Source organism: Myotis myotis, unplaced genomic scaffold, assembly GCF_014108235.1.
Source record: "Myotis myotis isolate mMyoMyo1 unplaced genomic scaffold, mMyoMyo1.p scaffold_m19_p_4, whole genome shotgun sequence".
In the NCBI taxonomy this organism is placed as follows: Eukaryota; Metazoa; Chordata; class Mammalia; order Chiroptera; family Vespertilionidae; genus Myotis; species Myotis myotis.
Window position 1 is genome coordinate 51,189,962 of NW_023416346.1, and position 17,522 is coordinate 51,207,483.

A 17,522-nucleotide genomic window follows, 5' to 3' on the forward strand; every position below is an offset into this window, starting at 1 on the left:
CGACCCTGCTGGCCTGGTCACTCCCCCCCCCCCCACAGGCCTGGCTGCCCCCTAACTGCCCCCCCTCGCCAGCCTGGTTGTCCCCAATTGCCCCTCCCCCCTCTCCCCCCCCCCCGCTGGCCTGGTTGCCTCCAAATGCCCCTCTACCGGCCTGGTCGCCCCTCACTGCCCTCCTCTGCTGGCCTAGTTGCCCCACGCAGCCTGCTCTTCAGTTGTTTGGTCATCCCTCACTGACCCCCTTGCCAGCCTGGTTGCCCCATGCAGCCTGCTGTTCAGTTGTTTGGTCGTCCCTCACTAATCCTCCCCCCCCCCCCCTGCTGGCCTTGTCACTCTATGCAACCTGTGTTCGGTCATCCACCCAGTTGTTTCAGTCCTGACGGCCCCTGGCTTTTTAGATATTAGGATAAGTGTTTAATCTCCAAAATTTACAGGGAACTCATATGACTTAACAAAAGGAAGAGAAACAATCCAATAAAAAAATGGGCAAAGGACCTAAATAGACACTTTTTGAAGTGGGCATATAGAAAGAAGGCCAAGAGACACACGAAAACATGTTCAAAGTCACTAATCACCTGAGAGATGCAAATCAAAATGACAATGAGTTACCATCTCACACCTGTCAGAATGGCTATCATCAGTAGCTCAACAAATGACAAGTGCTGGTAAGGATGTGGAGAAAAGGGAACCCTCTTGCACTGCTGGTGGGATTGCAGACTGGTGCAGCCACTGTGGAGAACAGTATGGAGCTTCCTCAAAAAATTAAAAATGGAACTCCCATTTGACCCAGTAATCCCACTTCTAGGAATATATCCCAAGAAACCAGAAACACCAATCAGAAAGGATATATGCACCCCTATGTTCATAGCAGCACAATTCACCATAGTTAAGATTCGGAAACAACCTAAGTGCCCATCAGCAGATGAGTGGATTAGAAAACTGTGATACACCTACATAATGGAATACTATGCTGCTGTAAAAAAGAAAAAAGTCTTTCCATTCACAACAACATGGGTGGAACTGGAGAGCATTATGCTAAGTGAAATAAGCCAGTTGGATAAATATCACATGAACTCACTCATTTGTGGAATATAATGAACGACATAAACTGATGAACAAAAATAGAGCCAGGGACATACAAGCATCAAACAGATCATTCAACCTCAGAGGGAAGGCGGGGGAGGGGTGGGTAAGAGATCAACCAACAGATTTGTATGCTTGCATATAGCATGACCAATTGACACAGACAATAGGGGGTCAGGGTATGTGCTGGGGGGCCCATAGTGGGTGTGGAGGGGTAAACGGGGAAAAAGGAGACGTATGTAATACTTTCAACAATAAGGAACTTAAAACATTTTTAAAAAAGAGTAAGAAGTCTTGGGGCAATGTCGCGTGCTGCGCAGTTCGCGCTAGAGCGGGACATCAGGGCACCGGGTGTGCAGGTCGGTGGGAACGGAAGCCGCTGCAGGGCAGAGGGGAAACCAGGATGGCGACTTTGAGCAGGAAGACCTGGACTCCAATGCCCCTGGCCTCCAAGAGATCTCTTCCAAAAGATCCCCCCTCGGAGGTCCAGAGCAAGAAAGAGTTTGGGGCTGCCTCTGTCGTTGTCCAGATATGTTGTGGAAGGCTCTATCGTCCGCATTGCAATAGAGAACTTCTTAACATATGACATCTGTGAAGTATGCCATGGACCCCAGTTGAGTATGATTATTGGAGCTAATGGAATGGGGAAGTCCAGCATTGTGTGTGCCTGGCCTATCTCAGGATGTCACCCTGCTTTGCGTTGTCTGTTACCCGCTCCTGCCGACAGGCCTGTGCTCACGAGCTTTGGCCAAGCTGACAAAGAGGGCACAGTTTTCTGTCCCTGTGCCCTGAGGCAGTGCCTCTGCAGGGTGGCCTTGTCCCCCCTGGCTGTTGCCTCTGTGACCCATCAGTGTTCTCACTTCCCAGGGGGGTGAGTGGGTCCCGTGTTGCTCTGTTGTCTAACCTGGGGGTCAGCCTCTCACCAGCAGAACACTTTCCAGAACGACCCCTTGTGGCCCAAACTCGCAGCTGGGGAGGAGGGAGAAAACAGCCCTTGATGGATAAAAAGCCTCAGATGGCACTGTAAGTACAAGACCGAGAGTGAACCCTAACATACGCTATGGGACAGAAATGTGTCAGTGTAGGGTTATTTCTAAAGGCTTCTCACAGAATCTCACAGCAACCCTATAAAGCAGAAGGAAAACGACTCACACCCTCTTGTGACCAGTGGCCCAGCTGAGGGCCCCGCCAGGTCACCTGACAACGGCTGCCTCTGGTGTCATCACAGCTCACAGGTTGGGAACCTGCTCATTTCCGGATCGTACAGATTTCTTGTCTCCTGTTTCTGGACAGTAATTTTTCTTCTCACTGGAAACAGTAGTTCTCATCACCAGTTGGAGCACTCTTGCAAAAAGGGGTTATTTATATTCAAAATCACTTCAGATACAGAGCTCAGAGTTTGGTGTTTTTTTTAAAGGACTGACCAATGAAAACATTTTTCTCTGTTTCTGACTGATTGGTCAACATTTAAATGCTACCATTGTCCGCTTTCTAGACAGGATCCTCTGGAAGCCGAGGGTCTGGTCTGGCTTTATGTTATAACTCGCCTTTTATTTTAGTGTCCGAGGGGTGTTTGTGCATGTGCTGGCTCTCCCAGCCCCACACAGCTCCTCGGGTATAAATAGAACGCTATCTTGAAAGTCATTTTAATTGGGTGGCTATAGTGTGGAGGGTGGACCATGTCTCTCCCCAGGTTGGTTTTGCTGTGTCACAGGATGGGGGCAAGGACAGCAGGCGCTCCCACCAGGCTATTGTCTATCACCCTTGTTTCCTCTGCCCAACTCCCCACATTGGCCTGGACCCAGTCCAGCTCCTGTCCCCACCTGAGCCATGGAGGGAGGAAGGTGTGAATGGCTCTGTCCCCCTCCCACAGGAGTCAGCGTAAAGGCTGAGCAGGGTTCCAAGTGGCATCAGGATCCCCAGGGGGACCCAGCGGCCTCCATGGGCCCTCTGCTTTTTCTCCCAATATGGGGCTCTATGGGGTCGGTGTTGGCTGAACCCTCGCCCACGGTGTCTGTCCTCTGACGAGGTATCGGTGCAGTAGGAGCCCAGTAAGTCTGGGAACCAGGCACCCCACTGAGCGGGTCCCACTGATGACTGAGTTGAGTGTTCGGCTGTTCCTGACCTTGACAGCTAGGTCACTGCCCGCTCTGTCCCCAAGACTCCATGACCCCTGTTGCTGTGGCTTGCCAGGAGGTGGGGTCTTGGGAGCTAGCTTCCAGTGCCTCCTGGTGTCCCTGCTCCCAGTGACCCTGCCAGCACCACACGGCTGGTCACAGGCCACCACACCTGTGCCCCCGTCCCAAGTTATGATGTGGGCGAGGCAGAACTTACCAATGACAGCAGAGGTGGCAGTGCCAGCGATTGAGTGTACGCATTTCCCTCCAGTTTCCCTATTAAAGACCAGCGTCAGTCAGGCTGTGTAGCGTGCAGGGAAAGCTGGAGTTCAACTCCATCCAAGTCCACAGGAAGCCAACTCACCCTCAACTCTTCCATGGCGACTTCCAACAGGATTGGGTTTTCTTTACTTCCCACAGCTACTTTATTTTTTGAGACTCAGAAGTAAAATGTATGGGTCACACGAAAAAAAAAAAAAAAAAAAAAAAGGCAAACCTGCTTTCATGGGACCGGCAGATAAGGTTGGCTTTTTTTGTGAAGAGAGGATGTTCCAAAGGCATGAATGAAATTGAATTGTTCAGGATTTCTGGAAATCTTGTAATTACTCGTGAGATTGATAGGGGAAAAAAATCAGTCCTTTTGGTTCATCAACAAAAAATCGACAACCCAGAAAGCAGTAGAAGAGCAAGTTGCAGCCTTAAACATTCAAGTGGGCAATCTTTGCCAGTTTCTACCTCAGGATAAAGTTGGAGAATTTGCAAAACTCAGTAAAACTGAACTACTTAAAGCTACTGAGAAGTCAGTTGGTCCTCCAGAAATGCATAGATATCACTGTGAACTCAAACACTTCAGGGAGAAAGAAAAACAACTAGCGACCTCATGCAAAGAGAAAACGGAATATCTAGAGAAAATGGTTCAGAGGAATGAAAGATATAAATAAGATGTGGAGAGGTTCCATGAATGTAAATGACATTTAGATTTGATCGAGATGCTTGAAGCTAAAAGGCTATGGGTGGAATATGAAAATGTTCGTCAGGAATATGAAGAAATAAAACTAGCTCGTGACAGAGTAAAGGACGAAGTAAGAAAACGTAAAGATGGGCAGATTCCTATAACACGTCCTCTTGAAGAGATAGAAATGCAGTGTCACAATTTGGAGGCTCAAATCAAAGTGAAGGCAACAGATATTAAGGAGACATCTCAAAAATGCAAACAAAAGCAAGATTTCTGTTCCTTATAGAAAGGAAAGATAAACATATTGAGGAACTTCAGCAGGCTTTAACAGTAAAACAAAATGCAGAGCTTGACCGTCAGAGGAGCATAAGTAATACCCGAAAAATGATAGAAGATTTGCAAAATGAACTGAGGACCACAGAAAACTGTGAATCTTCAACCCTAGATCGATGACATTACAAATGATCTGAGACAAGTTCAAGATGAAAAGGAATCATGTGAAAGCGAGATAATTGACAATAAAGAGAAGGAAACTCTAGAGAAGGAGAAAAAGAGTGTGAATGATCAAATTGTCCAATTTTACAATCTTATGAATCAAAAGGAAGATCAGCTGAGACAAAGATATTGTGATACATATGATGCTGTCTTATGGATGAAAAATAACAGAGACAAATTTAAGCAAAGAGTCTATGAGCCCATAATGCCCATGATCATCTTGGGGTGCTACATACACTTCCTATGTCTACCTGTGTGTGTTACTACTGTGACTAAGATGTGGCTTTCGAGAACTTTACCAAATATTTTTTTACCAATCTTATGAGAAGGAGCATGCTAAGAAACTGATAAGCTGCAGAGCCAACAGGGTGGCCAAATCTTCCTCTGGATATCAGGAAATCAGACTATGAATGCAGTGAGAGTGTGCATTACACTTGAAAAAAAGTGCAAATCAGTCATTACTGGAAGTGAACAAACTGGCCAGTGAATACTCTCCCCCCCTTCCCACTTCTGTGATTTCCTTTAGAAGTATCTAAATTAGCAAGTGAAATCCATCAAAGATTTGAATGACCATGTAACCAACTTACACAAGAAGAGGGCTCCAGAATCTGACATGACAGAGTATCTCTGACAAGTACACCCTGTGAGAAAATGATAATGAGAGCTAAGTTCTAGGTGGCTTATTCATAGTTATAAAAATTGTTTCTACTTCCTATAGTCATATTTGGGTTACTTTTGCTTACTCTTTCTATAAGTTGAAGCAAATACCCACAGACATTTTCTTTCAATTGTGATATTCCTTCCAATAAAGTAATTTGGTGCCCCCCCCCAAAAAAAATTGTGAAGAAATAGACACTAAATATTTATAGTGTTTACTAGTTGCCCGGTGCACAAAAATTTGTGCACTGGGGGGGGGGTGTCCCTCAGTTATTAAACATTTATCGGCACAACACTGACCACATTGGTGGTGGTGGTGGTCTTCTCAGAATGTGTTATATTATGTAGATGAAAATCTATTTAAACAGATTTGATGTAGATATTTTCAAAGATGGAAGAATTGTCCCTGTCAACTATTTTAGTTGATTCATATCTTCACTAATTGTCATCATTGCAAAGTTTTCAGTCCCCATATGGATTGCTGGATATAATAGGTCATGCGCTGTCCCTGTCCTTTGTAGCCTTTGTTACCTTAAGGACTCTAGTTTTCCATTTATATGTTTAAGTACCAACCTTACTGGTTTAAAAATGTAAGCTTTTAACACTGTTCTCTGTTCCGTATCCTTCCGATGAAAAGTGGAGTTGGGTTGCAGCACAGGAGAGAAATTCAGAAGGGGAATATTGATGTAAGGACTGCAGTAGGAGAAGAGGGAACCTATTTCCCTGGCTGCAGGTGCTGGTTCCCTGGACCACAGGGTGGCTGTAGCCTGGGACCTCAGGAGGGTGGCTTGTCCATCTCCTGGGCTGCAGCCAGCTGCAGGATCTGGCGCCTGGACCAAAGGTTGGCGGCTTCTTCTTCTGGCAGCTTCTTCTTCTTCTGTGCTTCCAGGGAGGGCAGTCAGTTATGTGTATATGTGTGTGCATGCAAACATAGGCGTGTACACATGTGTATGTGGAAATCTGCTGGGCAAGTCAAAACCAAAGAAGAGTTTCCCCCTATCTCTTGAATCTTCCAGAGATGTCCCCCACTTTTTTATTCTATCACTACTGGAGAGTCAGTCTTTGCAGCCAGCCAGCCAGTAACTCTCTCAGTGTCTATTTCTGACTTCTTCTTTCCCTGTCTGTCTTCCAACCCCTAACCATATTTACACCTGGATGCATCATATTTATTCCCAATATGCTGTTTAGAGAAGGAGTCAGGATGCTGTCTTCCCATGAATAGTACTCAGTAACAAACCAATTGCATTTTAGTTGGGCAATGCCCCTACCCACCCTTCAAATCCCTTCCACCATGCATTTCTGTTTCCCTTTTTGTTTGTTGGATTGTTCTGCTGCTCCTTCTCCTCACCCCACCACCCTTGGATCATAATGTAAAATTCTTGTACCATGTCAAGAAATTATTAAAAATACAGGTACTTTGAAAAAAAAAATACAGGTACTTCTCCAATCACCAGCAAGGGGGGGCAGGGAAGAGGTGGCTGCTGGCCGCTGGAGATCTATGTGGCAGCACATAGAGGCTAGGACCCGGTCTCATGGGTTTTACCCAAGCAGTTTGAAAGGTGCTCGCAATCTATGTGGCGGCCAGGACCCGGTCTCAGGGGGTTTTACCCATGCAGTTTGAAAGGTGCTCGAGATTTATGTAGGGGTCGGGGCCGCCTCTTCCCTACCCCGCACGGATTCTCTGATCACCGGCAGGGGAGCAGAGGCAAAGGGGCCCCGGTTCTCTGATCATGGCTGGGGGGGCGGGGCAATGGTGGCCCGGTTCTCTGATCACGGCTGGGGGGCGGGGCAGAGGCGGCCCCGGTTCTCTGATGACAGCTGGGGGGTGTGGCAAAGGCAGCCTTGGTTCCCTGATCAGGCTGGCTCTTGCCTGCCACCTGGGTTTCCAATCACCGTCAGTGGCAGGCAGCTTCTTCCGTCCTTCCCCTTTTGCCTCCCAACATTGCACCTACACATGCAAATTAACCGCCATCTTTGTTGGTGGTTAACCGCCATCTTTGTTGGCAGTTAATTTGTATATCTCCCTGATTAGCCAATGGGAAGCATAGCAAAGGTACAGTCAATTACCATGTTTGTCTATTATTAGATAGGATGTCCAGGTAATAGTATTTTATGTGGTTTTCATTTTATTTTGTTTGATTGTGTATCTTTCTCCATTTTTCTATACTGATTGATATTCTTAATCAATCAGTATTACAGATATTTTTTTCTGTAATTTAAAATAGAGAGTAATATTGGACAGCATTTATGTAACAAGTGCTGCACTAATTTTTTTTATTGTATCTCTTTTAATTCACATTTATTCCTATGAGGTACAGACTGATTTACTTTACCCATTTATAGGATGAAATAACTAAAGTTTTCAGATATTTTAGTTCAAGGTTACACACAGGACTTGAAGTGACATCTGTCTGACCCCAGAGCCCTGGCTTTTAACTAGTGTGCTGCATTTTATATTTATATTTATATTTATATTTATATTTATATTTATATTTATATTTATATTTATATTATGTGCCTTTTTTAAAGAAAACTGATTTTCATCTGCTGGAGCTAATCTCTCCCTTTAAATTTCCTAGATAGCATTTTTATATACCTTTGCTATGGAGATTTATTGTACTGTGCTTTTAAACATATTTATTATTTGCGATAAATAATAGATTGAACTCTTGAAAAATTTTCCTGACTTATCTTTGTATCATCAAATACCATTGAGTCTCAACATGCAAAAATGTCTAATTAGCTGGTATTTTTAAATAAATCATTACATTAAAAAAAGAGTAAGAAATCTTGATGGAGGCAGTGCTACCTCTGCATCTAAAGCTGAGAGTTATTTTCTTAGGATCCTGAAGAGCCAAATGGGAAGATGCCTTCCTTCTGGTAGGGAAATAAATGGTAGAACCAAAAATTTAGCTTTCATTCAAGAGCTTGACAAATTCTCTCTTCTGAAATTGACCATACTCTGGTTCATTAGACCACAATGAGTTGGAATTGTCAGGACAAGAGACCAAATTCAGTCTCTAAACAATGTGTGGATATTATCAGCACTGCTTCCAGCCCTCTGCCTGAAGGTGGAAATCACCAAGAACTCAAACAGTGCAAACTGTGGCACCTAGTTCTTGGAGTTGTTTTTGTTGATAGTAGTGGTAGAAATAATCTCACCAAGATAGGTCCATGGTATGGATTTGGATGCAGTTCTTTATTTCTTTGCTTCAAGCTTTGCTCTCTATTCCTTCCAATTACTCTGTAAACTACCTTAACTAAACCTACTTTTCCTAAAATCAACTATGGTCAGTTTCTGTTGCATGTAACTAAGAACCCTGACTAATATAGGATGTCCCAAAAATATATGCACACACTGTAAATAATTATAAAGGCAGTGCTTATTAAAATAGATTTTATTTTCAAAATTGAGCTATCAGCTGTTAAAGTGTGTATACATTTTTTTGGGGGACACCCTGTATGGAAAAGTCAAATTAATGGCCCAAATTTATCCATCCAACAAACATAAATTTTGCCTTAAAAACAGGTATGTCTGACTCCAGGGCCTAGATTCCTAATCTTCCTCACACTTTCTACCTGGCCAAGTCTTTCTCTTCAAACAGCAAGGCTCCCACTGTCAGGCAAATCCATAGTCCAACTGCAATCCTGACATCAACACATCAACATAAGAGTCTGACAAAAAAAATTATGGAGTTTCTAGTGTGCAAAATACAAATCTAGGTTCTTGGGGGTGAGGGTGGAAAGTCACATGAAGATGAAAAGAGTGTTATTCCTTCTTTCAGGTGACCCAGTACACACTCATACATTAAAAACCAAGTAGACTAAAATAAATACCATTAAAGGGCTAGAAATTGTTGTGGGGAGAAGAGTTCCTAGAAGGAACAGATGATGTCCAATTGCGAGAATCAGGAATAACACAAGAATGTGACCTTCATCTAAACTATGGGAAACTCTATAAGACAAACTACTCATTTTCTGCAACAAATAAATTACAAAGAATAAAAGAAAAAAAGAGGGTACCTAGAAATTAGTAGATATTTAAGATATTTATCAAAGACACTCAGCACTTATACAAATCAAAAGCACAATGAAATATCACCTCATACCTGTTAGAATGGCTGTTAAACTTGATGTATTAAGTTTTCTTTATCCATTCATCATTGATGGACACTTAGGTTGTTTTCATATCTTGGTTATTGTGAATAATGGTGCAACGAACATGGGGGTGAACATATCTCTTTGAGGTAGTGATTTTATTTCCCTCAGAAATATACCTGAAATGAGATTGTTGAATCATATGGTAGCTATTTTTCAAATTTTTTGAGGAATACACCACACACACACACACACCTCAGAATATTTGTCAGTCATAAAAAGAAGGAAATTCTGCCTTTTTTGACAATATGGATGGAACTACTTGAGGTCATTATGCTAAGTGGACTAAGTCAAACAGAGATAAACTGTATGATCTCATTTATATGTGAGAACTTTTTTTTTAAAGCCAAAGTCATAGAAACAGAGAGTAGAAAAGTAGATGCCAGGGTCTGGGGCTATAGAGAAGTGGAAAGGTACTGGTCAAAGAATACAAACTTTCAGTTACAGGATGAATTAGTTCTGGGAATATAATATACAGCATGATGACTATGATTAACAATACTTACTGTACTTAAAAATTGCTAGGAAAATAACTACTAAATGTTCTCATAATGAAAAATAAAAATGATGTGATAGATGTGTTAGCTAAATTTATTGTGGTAGTCATTTTGCAACATATGCAAGTATCAAATCATCATAGTGTACACATTAAACTTCCACAATGTTTCTTCTTTTTCACGATTTCACATATAAGTAAATCATAAAATTTGTCTTTCTTTGTCTGACTTATTTCACTCGATATAATGCCCTAAATGGTGTCACAAGTGGCAAGATTTTATTCTTTTTATGTTGGAATGATATTTCTTTGTATGTATACACTACATTTTCTTTATCCCTTCATCTGTTGATGGACATTTAGGTTGTTTCCATGTCTTGGCTATTGTAAATAATGCTACAATGAATACAAGTGTGCACATATCTTTTTGAGTTTGTGTTTTCATTTTCTTCGGATAAATACCCAGAAGTAGGATTGCTGGATCATATAGTAGTTCTATTTTTAAATCTTTGCGGAACTGCCATACTATTTTCCATAGTGGTTGTACTATTTATTTATTTATTTATTTATTTATTTATTTATTTATTTATTTTTTATTTCCTCACCTGAGGATATTTTTTCCATTTGTTTTTAGAGAGTGGAAGAAAGAGGGAAAGGCAGAGAGAAATATTGATATGAGATAAAAACATTGATTGGTTGCCTCCTGCACCAAGCCTGGGGCCAGGGAGGAGCCTGCAAGTAAGGTACGTGCCCTTGGATGGAATCAAACCTGAGACCCTTTGGTCTATAAGCCGATGCTCTAGCCCTGGGGTGGGCAACCTTTTTGTGAGTGTGTGCCAAAACCAGCAAAATCTCTGACTCAAAATTCTTCTGAGTGCCAACCCTAAGTTTTTGAGAACATGTTACACCTACTTGATATCTCTTAAGGTGTATGTATGTGAAGAACCTTGAAGAAATAATAAAATTCATTTGAGCGACAAAAACACAGTATACGGTGATGAAAAATACATTTATTTTTTAATGTATACATGTACACTGATAGTCCGACAGAAAACTTTATGACTCCGTTTGATATTATCAGTGGGACTTTTGCTGCTGCACCACTGATGACAGAGATTTTACATCAGGTTTATATTTCGTGACCTTCAGAGATATGCAAGAGTTACTACTTTCATCCGTCAGGCTACTCTTATTATGAGACTTAACAAAATTCATCACTGAGAACAAAGATTCACAAGCATATGTGGATGAAAACATGGAGAGTAACGCTGTTGCAAAGTTTTTTAAACAGAAAAAAAATTCTGGAATGGCATTCCAAGTCCTCAATAGTTCGTTTTCGACACCTCTCTGGTGCTCCTGTCTCTAATCGCTTTTTTTCAATGTTTTCCAAGTCAACTCTAAGGTCAATAAATTTCTGCTTCCAAATTGAGCTACTCTGAAATTCAATCAACTGCATTTCAAAGTCAGCCATGTCTATCCATGAAAACATTTGTAAGCTTAGTTCCTGCAGTTTCATGCTGCCTGGAAACCTCATGAATTTTGCTGTCTCTTCCAGTTCTCTGAATTTCACAAATCTTGAGAAGAACTGCTCAATAGTTGACTCGATGATGTTTAAAAACAGCATTTGAAGGCTTTGACAGTCTTTTCTGTCATCTTTTGGGAGGTCTTTGATGTGCCTCTTGAGGTTTGGGAAATATCTAAATCTCTCACCATCCACATCCCTCTTAAAGACTTCCAGTTTCTTTTCAAAAGCCTTTATGTAACCAAACATAACATCAAGTGTATTCCAGTTCCTTGTAATTTAACATTTAATTCATTCAAATGTTCACAAAAATTGTAAATGGAAGATTATAAGAGAGGGTTTCGCGTGGCCAGCAAAAGTTACTGCTCTCGCCACTGAGCCAGGGTGTGGGTGTGGCTGTACCAATTTGCATTCCCACTAACAGTGTACAAGCGTTCCTTTTTTTCACATCCTCAAGATCACTTGTTACGTCTTATATTTTTTATAATAGCCATTCTAACAGGTGTGAGCTGGTATCTCATTGTGATTTTGATTTGCATTTTCCTGATAATTAGTGAAGTTGAACACTTTTTCATGTACCTGTTGGCCATCTGTATGTCTTCCTTGGAAAAATATTTATTCAAATCCTCTACTCATTTTAAAATTGGATTGTTGCTTTTCTTTTACTATTTAGATGTATGTGTTCTTTGTATGATTTGGATCTTAACCGATTATCAGATACATGATTTGCAAATATTTTCTCCCATTTGGTAGGTTGATTTTTTAGTTTGTTGATGTACATGATGTTATATGTCAATTACATCTTAATAAATCTGAAAAGAAGTTTGAGAAATGTTTTAAAAAGAGACATTTCAAACAAATGCAATATGTAGATATTATTTTTTCTGATTCAAACAAGCTATTAAAAACTACAAATTAAACCCTGGCTGGCTGGCTCAGTTGGTTTTGAGCATCGTCCTATACATCACAAAGGCTGTTTGTTCAATTCCCGGTCAGGGCACATACCTAGGTTTTGGGTTCGATCCCGGGTCAGGGTGTATATGGGAGGTGGGTGATTGATGTTTCTCTCTCACATCAATTTTTCTCTCTCTCTTTCTCTCTCTCTCCCCTTTCCACTCTCTCTAAAAGTTAATGAAAAAAAATGTCCTTGGGTGAATATTAACAAACAAACAAACAAAAACCTACAAATTAATAATATATAAGCTGGATATTTGATAATATTAAGGAATTTTTGTGTATATTTTTAGTGAGATGGTATATTAATGTGTGTTGTTGTTTTTTTAAATGAGACTGACCCACTGCCTACTGCGTTGAGGGGCAATTTTATGTTTTGTTTTTTTTTAAGAGCTCTTATCTTATACCAATACATAGTCAAATGATTACAGAAGAAATAATATCATGACCAGAATTAGCTTCAAAAAATATCGAGGGAGTGGAACTATAGGTAAAACAAGGTTAGCAATGAGTTGATAATGTCTTAATCTGGATGATGGGCAAATTATGTTCATTATACTATATTTTCAATGTCTGTAAATGTTTGAAATATTTTATTCAAAAAGTTACAAAATAGCATTATATTGCCTAGAAGTTCAGAATGTGAGCTCTGGAGTCACATGGCCTCACTTCATATTCTGTCTTTGCTTTTGACAACTTTGTTTTTTGGGGCAAGTAAATAGTCAGGATACAAGGAACCTTAGCTGAAGGAGGCTTCACCACCTTGTGATGCCATCATATCAATATATCTTCTGAAGATGCTGCAAAAGAGGAAGAAAAGACAAGAGTTATTCCTGAGATTTTTTTTTTAACTCTCACACCCTGGATTTTATTGCATAGTTACAATAGTGTTCTTGCGCTAGCTCATATGCATATGGCCAGCTGGGGCCTAGGTGACTCTTTGCAAAGCTGCAATGCAAGCTAAGGAAGCCAGGCAGTGCAAACTAAGGAAGCCTTTTAGCCTTCTCAAGCCTCAGGCCAAGTTCTCATCAGTGCTAATCTCTCTGGCATGATTAGGGGCACTATCTGAGAAACATCACATGAGCACACATCTGGGCACCCACACTCTGCTTTAGATGTACCCACTCCCCACCCCCCATTCAACTCTTGACACATTATAAGAGAGGTTTTTACCAGGATTTCTTCTTGGAAGCATGGGGAGGTGGGAGGGAAGAGCAGTAAGAGGGGCTCTGGCAAGCAGATCTGCTTGTCTGGGTGCCTACAGTAAAGAACCCTTGAGGCAGGCAACTTGGGCCTAGAGCAGTGGTTCTCAACCTTCCTAATGCAGCAATCCTTTAATACAGTTCCTCATGTTGTGGTGACCCCCAATTTCATTGTTACAAATTGAACATAATTAAAGCATAGTGATTAATCACAAAAAAATATGTAATTATATATGTGTTTTCCGATGGTCTTAGGTGACCCCTGTGAAAGGGTCATTCGACCCCCAAAGGGGCCTTGAGCCACAGGTTGAGAACCCCTGGCCTAGAGGAAAGCGTGCACTGCAGGTCCCCCTTCTCTAGGGACTAAAAGCAAGGACCAGAAGCAAACTGAAACCCCTGTCACCCTACCCACCTTCTGATAGTCTGTAGATCTAAGGAAATAAGCTTACATAAAATGAGAGGATAATTTGGAGTATATACTCTATTTACAGGACACCCTGCAAGGAACAGGGAAGGTGAAACTGCTGGGTACAGAATGCAAACAGTTTTGGGAGTTCCTAATCTCTATCCATCCTTGTTTCTGCTCTGCCCACCCTTCAGCTCTCACAGGGGGAGTGAGGAATCAGATTCTCTAGGGGAGCATAGGGTGGCACAGAGTTCAGATACCAGGGCTTCGAGGCTTGTAGAAGGCCCAGTGGTGGCCAGGCAAGTGGGGCTAGAGGGGCAGACGGTCTCTGCTTGCTGTCCTTACTCAGGCCTTGGATGGCCCAGCCATATGACTGCAAAGAGTGGACAGCTCAAGCAGCAAGGGTAAGGTCAGGTCTCTACTGCAGCTCAGGCATGAGCTGAACCCAGTTGTCAGGTCCCAGCAGGTCCTCCTCCAGACCAGGGAAGCTGATGTACAGCAGGATATTGCTCAGGCTGTCATTCATTGTGTCCAGAACCAGGCTTTCTGTCAGGGAATGGTTGGTTGGAAGGCTGGCAACCTGTGGGTCTCCAACCGTGGAGTAGTCTGGCTTGGGAACTTCCATTTCTGAGGGGGAACAGCTACTACAGGTGTCAGAGTTGAGGTCAAAGGGCTCAGAATTGAGGAGTTCTTGGGGTGAGTCAAAGAGTGGTATACTTTTCACTGGGGTGGTACTGAGAATTGTCAGCCCCAGGGAATCAGGTAGGGGGCCAAAGGTACCCTCAGGGGTTCCTACTGGGCTGAAAACTAACCCCCCAACTTCGGCTGGCAGTGTAAGTCTCCAGGATTCGGGACTCAAGGGGAGAACAGATTTTCTTGGGGTGGAGGAGATGGGCAGAGTCTCCTTAATGGGTATCTTAAAAGGTCCTCCCTCCTCCTGGGAGTAGCCAAGCTGGGAGGCAGGCACAGTGGGCATTGAAAAGAGAGTGAGCTCTGTGGCTGGTCTTGAAGTCCCAGGGGCCTCTGAAAGAGGAGCTCAGGCTCATCCACACTGGGAGGCAGTAGCTTCTGTTTCCTTTGAGACTGACTCATCTCCCTCCCCTTCCTTTGTTTAATCCCGAACATTTCAGACACACACTGGGTTGGGGATCAGAGCCTACTGTAGGACTTTTTGGACCTTGGAGTGGGAGAGTGAGGGGAGTCCTCCTCCCAGGACTGAGACAGCTTCTTTTTGACAGATGGGCGTGGTGAGGGCCACTCTATCTGGGGCGGGCTCTCCACCTTGATGGGCCTCCCTAAGTGTGGCATTTCCTCCCTGGCTGTGTTTCTTCCTCCTTGATGGACTGAACTGGAAGCGGAGGAGACAGCCCTTCTCCAAGAAAGAGTTTCTCTTCTTTCACTGGCCCTGCAGTGGGCAGAGGGGCTGCCTCTTCATCAGCTAGCGCAGCCGTGGGCAAACTATGGCCCGCGGGCCGGATCCGGCCCATTTGAAATGAATAAAACTAAAAAAAAAAAAAGACCGTACCCTTTTATGTAATGATGTTTACTTTGAATTTATATTAGTTCACACAAACACTCCATCCATGCTTTTGTTCCGGCCCTCCGGTCCAGTTTAAGAACCCATTGTGGCCCTTGAGTCAAAAAGTTTGCCCACCCCTGCCCTAGCGGCACCTTGGGGGCATTATGGACTTAATGGTGAAGCTACCAGGGGCAATGGCACCTTTACTAAGGGCTGTAACACCTGTGGCTGGTTCACTGGGAACTAACTGAATGGGTACCAGGTATGAGCTGACCCAGGGTATCAATGGCTTCATCTTCCACCATGTGCCCAGTGGGAGTGCATTTTTGATGGTCACATTCTGGGGGAGATCAGCATTGGGTCATTTCTGCTGCCCAGACACCTGGTCCAAGGTGAAGTAATGACTGGCACTGAGGTGAATGGTCCAGAAGGAGACCTTGCCCTTGGCAGATGTCTCTCGAACAAACATGTCATGAAGAGAAAGGTTATGGTGAATGGAATTCTTCCATCCTGGCTTTGCCATATGCTTAAAATAGGGGAAGTGGGCCTCGATCCACGTGTAGATGATTTTTAAGGTCATGTGCTTCCTCTCGGTACTGTTGATGGTGAATTGTATCATGGCCATGTAAGAGTATGGCGGCCACTCAGACACAGAGTCCTGCTGGGATATTGATCCTCCTGGGGGCTCCTCAACCTTAACCTGACTCGGCTCCAGGTGCTGGTTTTCATTTCCTTCCATCCCTTGCTTGATCCTGTAGGAGCCCAGGCCATCAGAACTCATCTTTCCAAGCCACTGGATGTTGGTGTTAAGAGTGTAGCCTGCTGCCTCACCACCAGCACAGTTCTTCCATCTCTGCCTGAGAAGGGCTCCAGGTAGTCTAGGAAGATTCACATCCATAGCTTCAGGTTTTGGTCCCAGGATCTTGGTGATCCCTTCTGTCCTCTTGGAATCATTGCTGGTTTGGGCTTGAGTTTGGGGTTCTGCAGGGTGAGTGGGGGCTCTCCCATTGCTAATGAGGATGAATTTCTTGGGCCCATTGCTGCCACTCTATTTTCCTTTGGAGGTCAATGCTGTGATGATACTCTGGATATTGGCATTGTTGGGATGGCCACAACTTGAGTGTTGGGCATAGTGGGATGGTTAATAATCTTGATCCCAGCTGGAAACTTGCAAGAGATGGACTCTGCCACCTCACTGGAGGCCTGTGCTTGACCAGGCTTTTTTGGGGCAGGGGGTCTTTTAGGCTCCTCTTCTGATGTTTCACCTAGGGCATTTTGAACAGTTAGGGGCAGCCTCCATCTTTTGAGAATCAGTGGCCGATGGGGGCTGGTTTTCATTCTGAATCTGTGTTTTCACTCTCCATTGAGAATCACAAGCATGGACCCTCCAGACTGCAGTTGCTGTAGCTGCTGGGCTGGGGCTCCTAGGGCTGGCTCCAGGCACCTCCAATGGGGGGAGGGGCAAACCAGGGCACTGGGCAGGGACTGGCCTTGGGCAGGGACTTGCGCTAGTTCCGCAGGATTCCCAGTGGTGTGGGAGTGGTGGGGAATCCTGGGGAATTCCGGGGTATCCAGGGAGGGAAGGGGTCCGAGTCTGGGTCCGGGCCCAGGGTTGGGGTCGGGCCGATTACTGAGATTTTTTAAGGACCAGGCCTGGAAGTACTTATATTATTTCTTTCCATATTATATTGGCCAGAAGTCAGTTACATGGTCTTAACCTAATTGCAAGGGAGGATGGGAAATGTGTGCATAGGAAGAGAAAAATGAAACAGATTTTATGAGCATATAGCGTCTTATGCCACAGCAAGTTACTTAATTTCCTATGTTTTAGTCTGCGCCTGTATAGAATGGGTATAATAATAATAGCATAGGCTTATTGTAAGAATTAAATGAGTTAATATATGTAAATCTCTCAGAATAAGGCCTAACCCATAGTAAATACTTAATAATGATTATGTATG

The 17,522-nt window shown here is 43.3% G+C and overlaps 2 pseudogenes; one reads left to right on the plus strand and one right to left on the minus strand.

Annotated features, from left to right (window-relative positions):
- Positions 1 to 3,647: 3,647 nt before the first annotated feature.
- On the plus strand, positions 3,648 to 4,972 carry LOC118653400 (annotated as a pseudogene).
- Positions 4,973 to 14,460: 9,488 nt separating this feature from the next.
- On the minus strand, positions 14,461 to 16,899 carry LOC118654773 (annotated as a pseudogene).
- Between the last annotated feature and the right edge of the window lie 623 nt (positions 16,900 to 17,522).